This window comes from Delphinus delphis, chromosome 13, assembly GCF_949987515.2.
Source record: "Delphinus delphis chromosome 13, mDelDel1.2, whole genome shotgun sequence".
Taxonomy (NCBI): domain Eukaryota; kingdom Metazoa; phylum Chordata; class Mammalia; order Artiodactyla; family Delphinidae; genus Delphinus; species Delphinus delphis.
In genome coordinates, this window is record NC_082695.1 from 63,036,214 (window position 1) to 63,051,476 (window position 15,263).

Consider the following 15,263-nt stretch of genomic DNA (forward strand, 5'->3'; position numbering starts at 1 on the left):
TTAAAATATGTTTATCATGAGCTATATCATATATACAGTGGAGTATAAGGTATATCTGTGGTTTAAAGATAATACGGGAGTGGGTAAGAATAGTGTGGAAGCTAAAGAGAATAGGATGGGACTTCATTTTTAGTTTTTTTTAACTTATTCTTTTTTCCATTTAAAAAAATTTTTAGAATAAAATATTTCAGACATACAAAAGGTATCAAGGATAATATAACCCCCTTTACCCATCATTCAGCTTCAAAAATAAAACATCATTGAAGGATTTGGAGCCCTCTGTGTACCCTCTCTGATCTGATTCCACTTCTCCCCCTCCCCAAGGTTACTACTTTCCTGATTTTGATGTGCTGAAAGCTTTGTATTACTGTTCTTCTACAGACACTTCATGACTTGCTTTACCACTCCACACTGTTAGTGAGATGTAGCCATGTTAACACATGTAGATATAGGTCATTCATTTTTCACTGCTGTGTGGTATTCCATTGTGTGAAAACACAATTTAATTTTCCTGTTCTCCTGATCATGAAGACTTAGGTAGTTTTGCACATTTTATTATAGTGAAGAGCACCTCTATAAACATCCTTCTGCATGTCTCCTGGTGGCCGTGTGTGTGAACATTTCTCTGGGGTCTTCCTCAGTCTGAGGGCATGTGCTAATCTTCACCCTTACAGGATGTTGCCAAGTTGCCCCATTCATTGTATCTTCATAGGGCAAATGTGTACTGAGCACTTACTATGTCAAGCCCTGATGTGACAGCAGAGCTGGAAGAGCCATCTTCTTTAAAGTGAGAAGCAGAAAGAAAAGGGGGAAAGAACCAGGGGAGATATAAGTAGTCAATGAACAAGAATTTGTGGAGAATTCTACCAGAAGAGTTCTCAGGTGGTTTATGACATCCATGGGACACATGGTAGATGGAGGGGAAGACCTCTCTCTCCTAGCTAGCTCCCTCTGAGATGTCATTGTGAGAGCTCAGGACTGGCAGTCACCAGGCCCAAGTGTTGGTCCTGGTTCTGCCTCAAATTCACTGTGTGACCTTGGTCTAGTGCCTTCTCTGGTTTTAAGTTTATCTTCAATATGTGGGGCAGGGAGGCAAGATGAGGCCTCAATCTTTTTTTGTTTGTTTGTTTTTTTGGCCGCGAGACATCTTAACTTCCCAACCAGGGATTGAACCTGCATCCCTGCATTAGAAGGCGAAGTCTTAACCACTGGACCACCAGGGAAATCCCGAATCCTCAAACTTTACTGCCTACAGTTGGGCAATCTGGGATGAAAGAATCAGTGTATCACATACCACTACACCCCTCCCCACCCGCCGCCCCGATTTTCTCTTCTTCAACATCGGCCTGCTAGTCCGATGCTGGGTCCATCTCCCAAAGCTGCCAGTAGTACTCCAGACTGCCCAGTGTTACCCTTTTAAACGTTGCTCTCCCGTAGGTGTAGTCCTGTCAGGAGGCAGAGGGATAGCAAAGATGACCCCTGAATTCCCTCTCAGCTTCTAGCTTTTAGCTCCTTTGCTTCTCTCATTTTCCAGACCCCGCTCCTACTCCAAGTCAGCTATCTCTGCACACAAGGTATAAATATAAAAAATAAACCCAGACTAAACCCAGAACTGTAGCCAATTGCTGGCAAGTGCTAGCTGCTGATTAGCATGCATAGAGGACTTGCCACTGGGCATATTGGAGAGAACTGCATTTTCCCACAGGGCCAGCTGTCAGCATGGTCCAGACTGGGGAGGGATACAGAGGGAGGAAGGCATAGAGACGGTGCTCCGGCTGGATCCAGGCCTGCTCTGTTCCTTATATGTGCTCCCCAAATCTGAGCGGGGTTTCCCTTCAGTGAGCTAGAACTTGGGTCCTAAGTGAAGGAGATGCAGAAGGTGGGGGAAGCAGAGCCAGGTGGTGAGGGTGAGGTAGGTCCAGGGTCCAGGATTAGCTGAGTAACCTTGGGCAACAGCATTTATCATCCTAAGCCTCCATTTCTTCGTCTGTATAAGAGGAAGAATACTTGTAAAGACCCTGCAGGGATGTGAGGGTTCGCTGAGTTAAGGAGAATGCCTGGCAGTGATAAGCACATAGTAGGAACATAAAGGATGTGCCCTCTTCCTTCCCACTCATCACTGTGTAACAAGTACCTTCCTCCACCTGCCCACCTACCCCACCCCATGCATAGCCTGGGGTCACAGACCAGGAAAAGTAAAAAGCAAGAGAAGCGACTGGGAGGAATTCATAAAGAAAGAAGGGAAATAAGAACAGCTCATATTTACTGGATGCTGTAGGTGTTCTGCACTGTGCTAAACACTCTGTAGTCTTTATTACATCATTGAAACTTCTCAGCAATCCTACATAGGAGGAAATTGAGACACTGAGAAGTTACTAACTTGCCCAAGCTTAGTTTTGACTTTGAACCATGTTAATGGTTTATATATTCAAACTTAAACAAAACCAGCCCTAAAATGGAATACAAACACAAACTAATCTAAAACAACTTCTGCAGAGTGCTGACTCTAGCCCTGCCATAGGATATATGCAAAGGACAAAAGAAGTGCAAGGAAATCTTGAACTTTACTTAGTAGGTTTGTTGTTGGTAATGGTATGAGTTCCAAAATAATTCTGTGCATGTTACAGGACTGAGCAAATCAGTATAAATATATTGCTGATGTTTAAAAAAATTAGGGTTCTTAAATGGAAGAAAAGAGCTATAAACATGGAATGGGAGGACAGGAAGAACCCTGTGTTGGTTTGGAATCAGAGGTGTCATTATGAATTTGCAATTTAAATACACATATATTTCTTAGCACCACCCACCGAAACGAACAAGAAGCAACAAGACTCCAATAGCTATGAGCACAGCTAAAGTGCACTAAACAAAACCTGGACTGGGTCAGCCAAAATACAAGGTGAGCCAACATATTGGTTTACCAGATCACAGGTGGACAAAAGGACACATGAACCAGGGGTTCCAACTAGCCAAATCTGGGGCACCAAAAAGAAAAAATAACAGAAATGCATAACACATGATAAAACCATTTGATGAAAAATTGTTGGGGAACAGTACAGTTGACCCTTGAACAATGCAGGGGTTAATTCACGCATAACTTAGAGTCCACACTCCACATCCAGGGTTCATCTGCATCCTTGGATTCAACCAACCAGCAACTGTGTAGCACCATAGTATCTACTACTGAAAAATATCCAAGTATAAGTGGACCCATGCAGTTCAAACCCACACTATTCAAGGGTCAACTGTTTAATCACTCAGGCTCAAATAATCACCCACAAATTAAGATTCTCCACTAACTACAAAGGAGAAAAGATACTCTTACAGTGGAGAAAACAGCCAGGTACCCCCTTAACCAAATGATCAAAGTAACACCATTAATAATGCGAGAAACTGACGTTATATGCTTCCTGAGAAGACCATTGTAGTCGTCCTGCCTTTGTAGAATTTCTGCCAAAAATGTTTAACACAAATCAATCATGAGGAAAACATGAGACAATTCCAAATTGTATAAAACAACTAGCTTGAACTTTTCAAAAATATCAATGTCATAAAAGACAAAGAAGGGGCTGGGGAACTGTTTTAAATTAAAGGAATGTGAAAAGACATGACAAATAAGTGCAATGCATGAGAGAAACATAAAACAAATATAGCAAAATATTAACAATTAGTGAATTTTGGTGAAAGGTATATGGTTTTCATCGCAATAGTTTTACAAATTTTCAACTCTTGGAGGAAAACAAATTTTATAAAGATCTCTCTTAAAAATGGGTTGAAGGCAAAAGAAAGACGTTTTCATACCTAATAATAATAGTAATATAAAAAATGAAACTTGTGTGTTTAGCCAGTCCCTAGTTTAAGATTAGAACACTGCCAATACTGCTGAGGGTCCTATATGAGCCCCTTCAATTACATTCCTGTCCCACCTCCCAGAAGTAATTAACATAATGAACTCTGTGATAATCATTTTCTTGCTTTTCTTTATATTTTTACCTGTCACACAGCTTTAATGTCTTTTAACTTTATAAGAATGAAGTCATAATCTTGCAACTTTCATGTTCTGCTCAACGTTGTATTTCTGAGATTCATCCATGCTGATGACTGTTATTTTCCATCAAAACAAACACCAAAACCCCCCTTCTGGGATTCTGACTAGAACTGCACTGCATCTATAGAGCAATATTGGGAGATTGAGATAATTACTATATTGAGCCATGGAACTTCTTTAAGTTGATAAAAGAGTATCTACAAAAAGCCTATATATAGCCAACATTAGATTTATCAGTAATATACTGATATTTATCAGTGTGTAACTTATACTTTATACTATGATATCACTTTTCCGTAATATACTGAAAGCACTGAGATAGGGAATAACACAAGGATGTTACTTTCACCACTTCTATTTAACATTGCAAATGATACCTTAGCTAGTGCAGTAAGGCAAGAAAAAGAAGGTATAAGGATTGGAAAGAAGACACAAAACTATCGTTATTCATAGATGATTTGACTGTATATACAAAAAATTCAAGAATCTAAAACAGATTAACAAAGTAAAAAAGTATAGCAATTAAAAAAATCACTATGTCACAAACAAATAATTAGAAAACTAATTTTAAAAAAGATATCACTTATAGTAGCATACAGTTACCAGGAAAGTCTAACAAAAGAAGTCAACACTTTTATGGAAAATTATAAAACTATAATGAAAGACACATAGAAGACAAATATATAGATAGATCTATTAATGGACCCAATACTACAAAGATATCAGTTTTCCCTTTTAATGATCAACAGATTCAAAGCAATTCCAATCAATATCCCAAAAAGGGTTTTGTGGAACTTGATAAGCTGATTCTAAAACTTACACACCAGTGCAAATAGCCAAGACACTTCAGCCAAGATTGAAGAGAAAGAAAATGGGAGCCTTGCTTTCCCTAATATCCAGACAATTAATCAGGTCTTGTAATTAACTAAGATGTTACGGTATTAGCACATAAAGAGACAAAGTCAATAGAACAGAATAGGGAACCCAAAAAAGGACCCCCCACCCCCTACCCCAACCAGTGTGTGGAAACTTGATATATGACAGAGATAGTGTTTGAGATCAGTGAAGAAAGAAAAATGGTGTTAGAACAACTGACTATCCATAGGAGAAAAAAATGGAATTGGATTCCCATATCATACCTCATACACATTTTTTCCCCAGGAAGATTAAACAACCACACGTTTAAGGCAAAACTTTTAGATAGGAGAGTATCTTCATGATTTGAGGGTAGGAATGGCTTTCTTATGATATAAAAAGCATAAAGGAATAAAGGAAAAGACAGATATTTCAAAAGTACTGTAAAGAGAGAAAGAGTAGAAATATACAGAGTGAAAAACAAATCTGCAACACATGTGAGAAAGGATCAGAATCCAGGAAATATAAACTGTAAATATTAAGAAAAAGACAAACAACCTAATAGAAAAATGGCACAGGAGCTCAATATATCCTTTAAAAAGGAACAAATCTGAAACAAATGAATAACCATCAACATATCCTTTACAAAAGAGCACATAAACAAATGAAGATGTTCAAAACTCACTGGAAATCAAGGATATGCAAATTTAAAGCAGAATGAGATCACTACAACAAAAAAGACTGGCAGAATTTAAAAGTCAGAAAATATCAAAGGTTTTCAAAAGCAACTCCCTAGCCTCTTGAATAAGTGGTGCTGGGAAAGCTCGACAGCTACATGGAAAAGAATGAAATTAGAACATTCCCTAACACCATACACAAAAATAAACTCAAAATGGATTAGATACCTAAATGTAAGGCCAGACACTATAAAACTCTTAGAGGAAAACATAGGCAGAACACTCCATGACATCAATCACAGCAAGATCCTTTTTGATCCACCTCCTAGAGAAATGGAAATAAAAACTAACAAATTGGACCTAATGAAACTTAAAAGCTTCTGCACAGCAAAGGAAACCATAAACACAACGAAAAGACAAACCTCAGAATGGGAGAATATTTTTGCAAGTGAAGCAACTGACAAAGGTTTAATCTCCCAAATATATAAGCAGCTCCTGAAGCTCAATATCAAAAAAACAAACAACCCAATCCAAAAATGGGCAGAAGACCTAAATAGACATTTCTCCAAAGAAGATATACAGATTGCCAACAAACACATGAAAAGATTGCTCAACATCATTAATCATTAGAGAAATGCAAATCAAAACTACAATGAGGTATCACCTCACACCGGTCAGAATGGCCATCATCAAAAAATCTACAAACAATAAATGCTGGAGAGGGTGGGGAGAAAAGGGAATCCTCTTGCACTGCTGGTGGGAATGTAAATTGGTACAGCCACTATGGAGAACAGTATGGAGGTTCCTTAAAAAACTAAAAATAGAACTGCCATATGACCCAGCAATCCCACTACTGGTCATATACCCTGAGAAAACCATAATTCAAAAAGAGTCATGTACCACAATATTCATTGCAGCTCTATTTACAATAGCCAGGAAGCAGCCTAAGTGTCCATCGACAGATGAACGGATAAAGAGGATGTGGCACATATATACAATGGAATATTACTCAGCCATAAACAGAAACGAAATTGAGTTATTTGTAGTGAGGTGGATGGACCCAGAGTCTGTCATACAGAGTGAAGTAAGTCAGAAAGAGAAAAATAAATACCATATGCTAACACATATATATGGAATCTAAAAAAGAAAAAATGGTTCTGGGGCTTCCCTGGTGGTGCACTGGTTAAGAATCCACCTGCTACTGCAGGGGACATGGGTTCAAGCCCTGGTCCGGGAAGATCCCACATGCCGTGGAGGAACTAAGCCCGTGCACCACAACTACTCAGCCCGCGCACCTAGAGCCTGTGCTCTGTAATGAGAAGCCACCGCAATAAGAAGCCCGAGCACCGCAATGAAGAGTAGCCCCCGCTCACCACAACTAGAGAAAGCCCCCATGCAGCAACGAAGACCCAATGCAGCCAAAAATAAATAAATAAAAATTAAAAAAAAAAAAAAGGTTCTGAAGAACCTACGGACAGGACAGGAATAAAGACACAGACGTAGAGAATGGACTTGAGGATACGGGGAAAGGGAAGCTGGGACGAAGTGAGAGAGTGGCATGGACATATATACACTACAAAATATAAAATAGATAGCTAGTGGGAAGCAGCCACATAGCACAGGGCGATCAGCTCTCTGTTTTGTGACCACCTAGAGGGGTGGGATAGGGAGGGTGGGAAGGAGACGCAAGAGGGAGGGGATGTGGGGATATATGTATACGTATAGCTGATTCACTTTGTTATACAGCAGAAACTAATACAACATTATAAAGCAATTATACTCCAATAAAGATGTTAAAAAAAAAGGCAACTCCCTTATACTGCTAGTGAGACAATAAAACAGTACAATCATTTTGGAAACTGGTTTGGAATCACTAGGCTCTATAACCCAGCAGTTCCACTCCCAGGTATTATATCCTTGAGAGAGTCTTTCATACTCTACCATTAAATACAAACAAAAATGTCTAAAGCAGCACTGTTTGTAAAAGCCAGAACTGGAAACAATACAAATGTCTATCAGCAGAAGAATGGACAAATAAATTGTGGTATACTCATACACAACATGTGAAAGGCAGTGGAAATGAATGATCTACAGTTACATCATCCTAGGTAATGTTCTTCTACAGAGTGAAAGAATCAAGTCACAAAAGACTACATACCATATGGTTCCATATTATAGCACACATAGGTGATAAAACTGGAAAGAGAAGAAAGGGAATGATTAACACAAGAGTGAGGATAGTGATTCCTCCAGGCGATGGGGAGGAGATACAAGCCAGGAGGAGCACAAGGATGCCTCTAAGGTCTTCTTGACCTAGACAGTGGGTGCACAGGTGTTTTTTATTATATTTAAAACTTACATATGTTTTGCATACTCTTGTGTGGATTACATATTTCACAATAAAAATTAGTCTTGTTATGTTTTAGTCAGTCATTTCTCATATATTTAATTTTATAAAAAACTAAATTAGTCCAATCATTATGCATCAGTATAACCCTCATCAAGTATTTTGATTTTAAAATAAATCCCTGGTTCTGTTTGCCTTTTATAATGAATCTGCCGGGGGATGGGGGGAGAGTGCAGAGGCAAAAAAAAAAAGATATTAAGAGCTCTGGTTAATCAAGATTCCACTGCAAAATCTTTTCTTTTATAACAGTCCTCATATGTTATTCGATTTCTGATCTTTACTATGACCTTGAAATGGAGGATTACATCAACAATAGCATCACTATTACCTGCCTGAGAGGGGAAACAGTTTGTTATTCAAAAGACTAGACTGTTGCTAGCGACTCTATTTGGATGTGTGACAAAGGATTCTTTAATTTAAAATACACTGCACCACAAAAGGTAAGGCTATGCAAAATGTAGACAAAGCATTCTCTTTTTACATACAGAAGAACCTAAAATTTCTTCTCTCAAAACCCAAGTTTTATGAGAGGCACCTAATATTCAATAAAAAAATGTTAACTCCGTTCGGAATTCCCTAGTGGTCCAGTTGTTGGGACTCGGTGCTTTCACTGCTGGGGCCTGGGTTCAATCCCTGGTCCGGGAACTAAGATCCCGAAAGCCGTGCGGCCCGGCCAGAAAAACGTTAACTCCAAAGGTGATTAAAGAATAAAATATAAACAAGACTAGAAAAACAACAAAAGAATTGTATTGTTCAAAAAAAGAAAAAACTGTCCAACCAGAACCACTAAACGGTCATAAAAATATTGATAATTCTAATCTTTATTGAAGGGTCCACATAGACTTAATGTTACCAAAGCGCTTTCATCAGTTCCATAGAACATACCTTTTAAACTCTAAAATGCTCTTATAGAGCTTATCTGAGAGTGATTGAGGCCTATAAGAACATAACTGAGGTGTACCACTCAAAGCTCAAAATATACTTCTTCAGTTAGCCCCACTACAGGCCTCTACCACTTCTGCCATGATCTCTTTTCTTGTCTAAATCTTTACAATACTTGTTACCAGAACTACAAGTCAGTACTTGATAAACTGTAATTGTAAACTATTAGTACCACCCCAGAAAACTGAAAAGGCTTCAAAGCTGGTCCATGTTTGTTTATATTGAGTCCACGTCCCACCATCTCGCATGGCTTGAACAAGTTATGTGGGATATACTTTAGAAAGTCATAAACAATTGATATTGGTACATATTCAATGCAAAGAAGAAAAGTAAATTCTCTCTCATCCCAAAAGGAACTCTTCAAGATACTTCAGAGGACATCTCCCCTTGAATATTCCAGGGGCATCTCAATCCAAGTCCTTGTTACCCTCTAAGCTGCTCTTCATCCTGCAATCCTTATTGAGCGAATGGCAGCACCATCAATGTAGATGTACCCACCACTCTCCCAAGTCTTCTTCCCAACCAGTCAAGGGTCAAATCAAATCATGTCAGTGCTACCTCCTGTACAGTCCTGAATCCACTCACTTCTCTTCACTGTTACTAAAACTATCTTAGTTTTGAAATCATCATCTCTCATCTAGCCTATTTCAACAACTTCCTAAATGTCCTCTCTGCTTCGACTCTTCTCCCTATTTCTAGCTCCAAATCCATTTTTTGAAATGCAACAGTGCAGTGGTTAAGTACAAGAACTAAGGAGTTGTACATGCCTGGATTTGTACTCACTAGCTGTGTGCACGTGGGCAATTTTCTTAACATCTCAGCCTGAGTTTCTTCATTTCTAAAGTAGAAAGAATAACACCTCTAATGGTTGATTGGAAGATTAAAGGAAGTAATACATATATTGTGAACAGTGTTCCACAAATAGAAAGGCTGGGTTATAGGTCATATATGCGTATTGGGGGTGGGTGTGTGTGTGCTGGCAGGGGGGACATGATGGATGTGTCTAGGGCTACAAAAATCACAGGATAAATATGATACAGTCCTAAAGCATTAGTATAATCTGAGGATATGGGAAAACATTTTATACCAAAATAAGGTATACTGTGGCCTATCATTAAGAACGTACATAAATATTTAAAACAGATTGCAATATAAATTTTCTCCTGGGAGGCTGGGGCTCTTCTCAATATGTCTCTGGACATATTTATACTCACCCCCTGGAGAGTACAAATTCTTTTTTCTTCCCCATATGCTTCCAGTGAAAAAGTCGGGAACCACACTGCATGCACTCACTCAACAAATGTTATTATGCAGTCACTCCCCACTGCGCCCAGGATAAAATATGAACAATGTAGACTGGTGTCCAGAGCCCTGGTTTACCTCTCCAACTCGTTTGTGTCTACTCCTGCACCAAAGTTCAATGGCACTGCAGTCGCCCACCAGTCCTATACGTTACCTCCCTCATCGCTGCACTTTTGTCCGAAACCTTTTTGCTCCCTGAATTCTACCACCCCTGTCGCTTACATCCTCCCTTCCCTGACCAATTCCTTCAGTCCCTGGGTCTCAGACAAATATCACTTCCTGTTTTTCCTGAGTCCAACTCCTTTTCTCCCAAGGCTGGGCCAGGACCCCCCAGCGTGCTCCATTAGTACACTCCTCACTCTGTTCCATCCATGGAGCCCTGTGAGTCAAAGGGCTGTTGCCTTTCCCCCTGTACTACTACTGATCGCTCAATAAAGAGTTTTTAATTAGCTAAACTCATGAATCCCGGCCTCCATAACTGGAAGGATTCCACGAACAAGGCTCTTTCAGCACTAACTCAACTGCAATCCCCTCCTTCTCCCGAGTGGGAAAGGGCCTCAAGACTGGTCACGCACCCTCCCCCATCGCAAGTTCCAGCACCTGGCAAACGCCAGACTGACCCGAAGGGACGCTGGCTTCGAAATACAGCTCAGGGTCACGTTAGGGGGAAGGACTAACACCCCACAGCCACCATCCGCCCCGCGCACGCGAGACCTGGCGGAAGTGCGGCTCGCCCCGCGCCGCGCACGCGTGGTGGCGCCGCGCCGAAGGCCGCGAGGGGTGGGCAATCCTCACAGAGCGAGCGCCCGGTTGGTCCGGGCCCCAGGAGGGTGGTGGCCTAGAAACCCAACCGGTGTGTCCCCAGCCAGCTCACAAAGTAATGTAGCCTCCAGACAGGCGGGCGCTCGCCTGTCCCAGTGCGGCTCCTCACCGGGCTCCGCACGCCGTCCTCGGCAAAGGCAAACGCCCTGCTAGCAGAGAAGCCAGCAGAGAAGCTCCGCTCCGCAGTATCCTTGGCGGGGAAAAAGGCGCAGGGGCGGCTGCCTGAGAACGCCGGAAACTGGCCCCAGAGCCGTGCCGGAAGTCCCGCCTCTCCGCACATGTCTCCGCCCCATCCGTCCAGGGCTACTTTCCGGTTTCGAAGACCAACTACGGGGTTTAGTACTGCTCCTTCCTCACCGTGTAACAGAACGGTAAGTTATTATCGAGACCTGCTCCCTCAAGGGCGGGGCCTACTGGGCCTGGTTGCAGCAGGAAAAACAAAAACTTTTGCCTTTGCTCAGTAGCAGTTTCTCATTCCACTGCAGTGTTGTCAGACCAAGTATTATTACCCTTCTTTGCCGCCACCCTTGCGCACTCCACCACTTCTGTTTTCCAGTCCTCACAACAGGGCAAAAAGAGGTATTGGGGCAAGGAACGGTGACTTTATTTGGAAAGCCAGCAGACTGAGAAGGTGGCAGACTGGTGTCCCAAAGACCCGTCTGAGTTGTAATTCAAGGCTTATTTTACACTGAAAGGAGGGTGGTGTGGCTGGTTGTTGCAGACTTCTTGGTGCCAGCCAGACCCCAGAGGGGATGTGATAATCCTTTGTTCTTTTAGCTTTCCACTTAAGTCAGGTCACCATGTTCCTGTCAACCTTCAAGAAGACAGATGTTATCCTCTGTTCTGCAACTTTTTATCTTTACAGGAATGAAAAGTATGACACCTTTAAAGCAGCGGGCTCCAACCTTTTTGGCACCAGGGACCCAGTTTCGTGGAAGGCAGTTTTTCCACCGACAGGGTGGCGGGGGACTGGTTCAGGCGGTAGTGCACGCGATGGGGAGAGGCACATGAAGCTTCGCTCGTTCGCCCACCGCTCACCTCCTGCTGTGCAGCCCGCTCCCTGACAGGCCAAGGACCAGGACCCCTGCTTTAAAGGATGAGCCTGGGAGGCAGAGCCTTGAGAATGGGCTGTATTTCAGGCTATGGGCAACATTCCTTTACAAAGGTGCAGAGTCACCATAACTAAGAACAGACAACAGAGCAAACAGATTAAAGATTAAAGGAACAGATCCAATATGGAGTCAGGTTTGTTCTCCCTTACACGTCTCATCCATTCTCGAGGGCTATCTCAGAAGTCATCTCCTTGATACTTCCCTTGAAACACCCAATCTCTGAAGTCATTTCCTGCTTTCCTACTTGAACAGCATCTGGCACTTATTGCTGTCTTTTATTAACCACTACCACTGGCAGCAGTGTCCCTCTTTTCTTGCATCAGCTATTCCAAAACTTTACGCTGTCAAGTTTCCTACCCTGACGGACAGCTGCCACAGGTCTTGCCTGTTATCCCTAGGGGAGCAATATCTTGGGATACATAGAACCACCTCCCTCACTGCTCCCTTCCCACACCCATGTTGGGAGTCTCCACTTGTCTCCCTTTGATCCAAATAAATTAAACCCCTTGAGTGCAGAGACGGTCATCCTATGCACGCTGTATGAAAATGACTAAATGAAACGCTTTCAGGAGCAGTCTGACATAGAATACAGGCTCTAGTTTACACCTATGGAACCCCTTGACAAAACTGCTGATCTGCCCTTGACTGGGGGCTCATTTACCAACATCCCCTCTGCCCACTGCTGCAGTCAGCCATGTTGTAAGCTATAACACTTCCTGTTCCCTGGACTAGGGACCCTTTGCTTTTTCCTCCTCACTGGGTTTGGAGGTTGTTTTCGTCTTATATTTACTAAGTTTTCTGTTTGAGGGCCTACTTGGTTGAAGGAAACGGAAACTGATCCTAGTTTCCCCTTCAGAATTAGGAGCTGTCTTTGACCGGATTAAAACACCACCGAAGGTGGGTAATATTAAGACATGCATTTTTCTAAATGTTTACTCTGGCTGCAATATGGAGAACAGATGGGAGAGGTGCCAAAATGTGTGTGAGACCAGATAAGAATCTACTGCAGGGCCACAGAGAGATGCTTAAACTAAAAAGTGTGGAAACAAAGCAAACAAAACAAATTTAAGAAATCTTTAGGAGGTAAGAGAAATTGGTGGTAAATTAGATTAAGGGTAAGGGAGAGGAAGGCATCAAGATAATTATTAGGTTCCAGGTTTGGGCAATTGGGTAGTATGGTGTCATTCACTGTGATGTGGAATGATGGAACATGACTAATGGCTTCCTCCTTACCAAAAGACTCAAATGGCTTTGCCTGCCAAAGGGCAAAATGAGTAAAGATGGGATGAGACCTCAGAAGGAGAACTTGAGAAAGAAAAAGATGGGTTAAAGAACCCAGAGGATAAATAAATAAATAAGTAAATAAATAAATAAAAGAACCCAGAGGAGGAGGGGAGGTGTAAAGAAAACAGTATCAGAACTAAAACAAAAAGAGTAGAATTCCATAACTTACCTTGATCATTAGTATCGGTGGACACTGCCCACTGTGTGTCCCAGGTCCTTGCACAGATGTTTTCACTATATCAGACATCTAATGACCAATCAGGGGCCAAGGAAAATTTTAGCAAAAAAGATTTCCATTTTGGTTGGTATCAAAATTTTATTATTGGTAATAACTTTGAAGCTGTCAGTAAGAAAGTAATTTATTTCACCAAAAACATTTTACTTCAGAAGAACATCTCTTTGATCTAGGATCAAAGGTCAGTGACCTGGAAATTATATATATATATATGTATAATCTGGAGCAGACTTCTGTTCTAAAACAGTTATTGACTAATTTTACAGAGGAAGGAACCAAAAACAACTGAGGTCTTAAGAAGTTTATTTAAGTCATATGATAAAAGGTTCTGGCTAGCATACTAGCAATATCCTGCCTCCTATTTTACTCAGATGTATTGCTTTGTCTCAGGTCATTTCATGAATACACACACATATACACATAAGTGATTGCAAATATCTATAGAGCACAGGTCACCGTGCCTACTCTACCTAAGGCAAGGATTTTTTTTTAAGATTTTTTTTTTTTTGCGGTACATGGGCCTCTCACTGTTGTGTTGTGGCCTCTCCCGTTGCGGAGCACAGGCTCCGGACGCGCAGACTCAACGGCCATGGCTCACGGGCCCAGCTGCTCCGCGGCATGTGGGATCTTCCCGGATTGGGGCACGAACCTGTGTCCCCTGCATTGGCAGGCGGACTCTCAACCACTGCGCCACCAGGAAAGCCCAAGGCAAGGATTTTTTTTAAAAAAGATACTTCATAACCATGTTTTTGAAAGCTTAGGGTTTCGTGGAAGTGCCTTAGGAAGCTTGTTAAGAGTGAGGTGGAGGCTGAACAGTGGGCCTATGGGTCCCATTCCCGCTTCAACTGGACCTGCTCCCATCTATTTTAGATATCGGATGATTACACTTCTATGTTACTATTCTTTTGAAAATCCAGTTCTGTTAACAATCAAAGTTTGAAAACCACTGTACTTGATTAAGGACTAGGGTATGAATTTGAGTATGTACACAAGAGCCTTCACCACAGGTCATAGGCATATAGACACAGGGTCAGAATACACAGGACCATTAACACCACAGATATTTGGAGTCCAGAATAATCACAAATTGTTAATCCTGATAATGGCTAAGGGGAAAGATGTTGGCAGGCAGGCAGGCACTTAAGTTACTATCTACTAAAACAAGATGCTATCGTTACTGAATTGCAACTTCTCTGGATAAACCAGGGTTAACCTGTGAAAGCTTACGGACCTGTCTTCAGGCACAGTAAAGCTAGAACTGTGTAAGAGTCCTTTAGAGATGAAATATTTTGATGTCCATGCTGCACTTTCCTCAGAACCACTTTGCTACAGAAAACTCTGATCCTGCCCTAATATGACTGCTCTCAATTGGAGTGTGAACTTGGACAGTATTCCGACAATTAATGAATATAAAGGTGTGTTGTAATGTCTTAATGAAAATGGTATCAGGCCAAGGTCTCTCTTTTCTTTCTTTTTAAAATTCTATATGGCTCACTGCCTGTGGAGAAACAGGAGTGCCCTCAACTAACTGCTACTTTTCAATCTGTTCAGCAGCTTAAACTTGAACTTGTGCATCAGA

At 41.5% G+C, this 15,263-nt stretch overlaps 1 protein-coding gene across 5 annotated transcripts in view; it reads right to left on the bottom strand.

Moving 5' to 3' along the window:
- The window catches only part of HDHD2 (haloacid dehalogenase like hydrolase domain containing 2), a 38,571-nt gene extending 27,274 nt beyond the window's left edge, over positions 1-11,297 (bottom strand). Inside the window, exons 1-2 of one of the 5 annotated variants that reach the window (XM_060029005.1) lie at positions 11,106-11,226; positions 3,994-4,169 (exon numbers count right to left, since the gene is read on the bottom strand). The gene's annotated coding sequence lies outside the window, so the exon portion shown is untranslated. Of the gene's footprint in view, positions 1-3,993; positions 4,287-10,143; positions 10,342-11,105 lie in introns of those variants that run through there. The other 4 variants (XM_060029004.1, XM_060029009.1, XM_060029008.1 and 1 more) reach the window with 4 other exon arrangements.
- Positions 11,298-15,263: the final 3,966 nt, after the last annotated feature.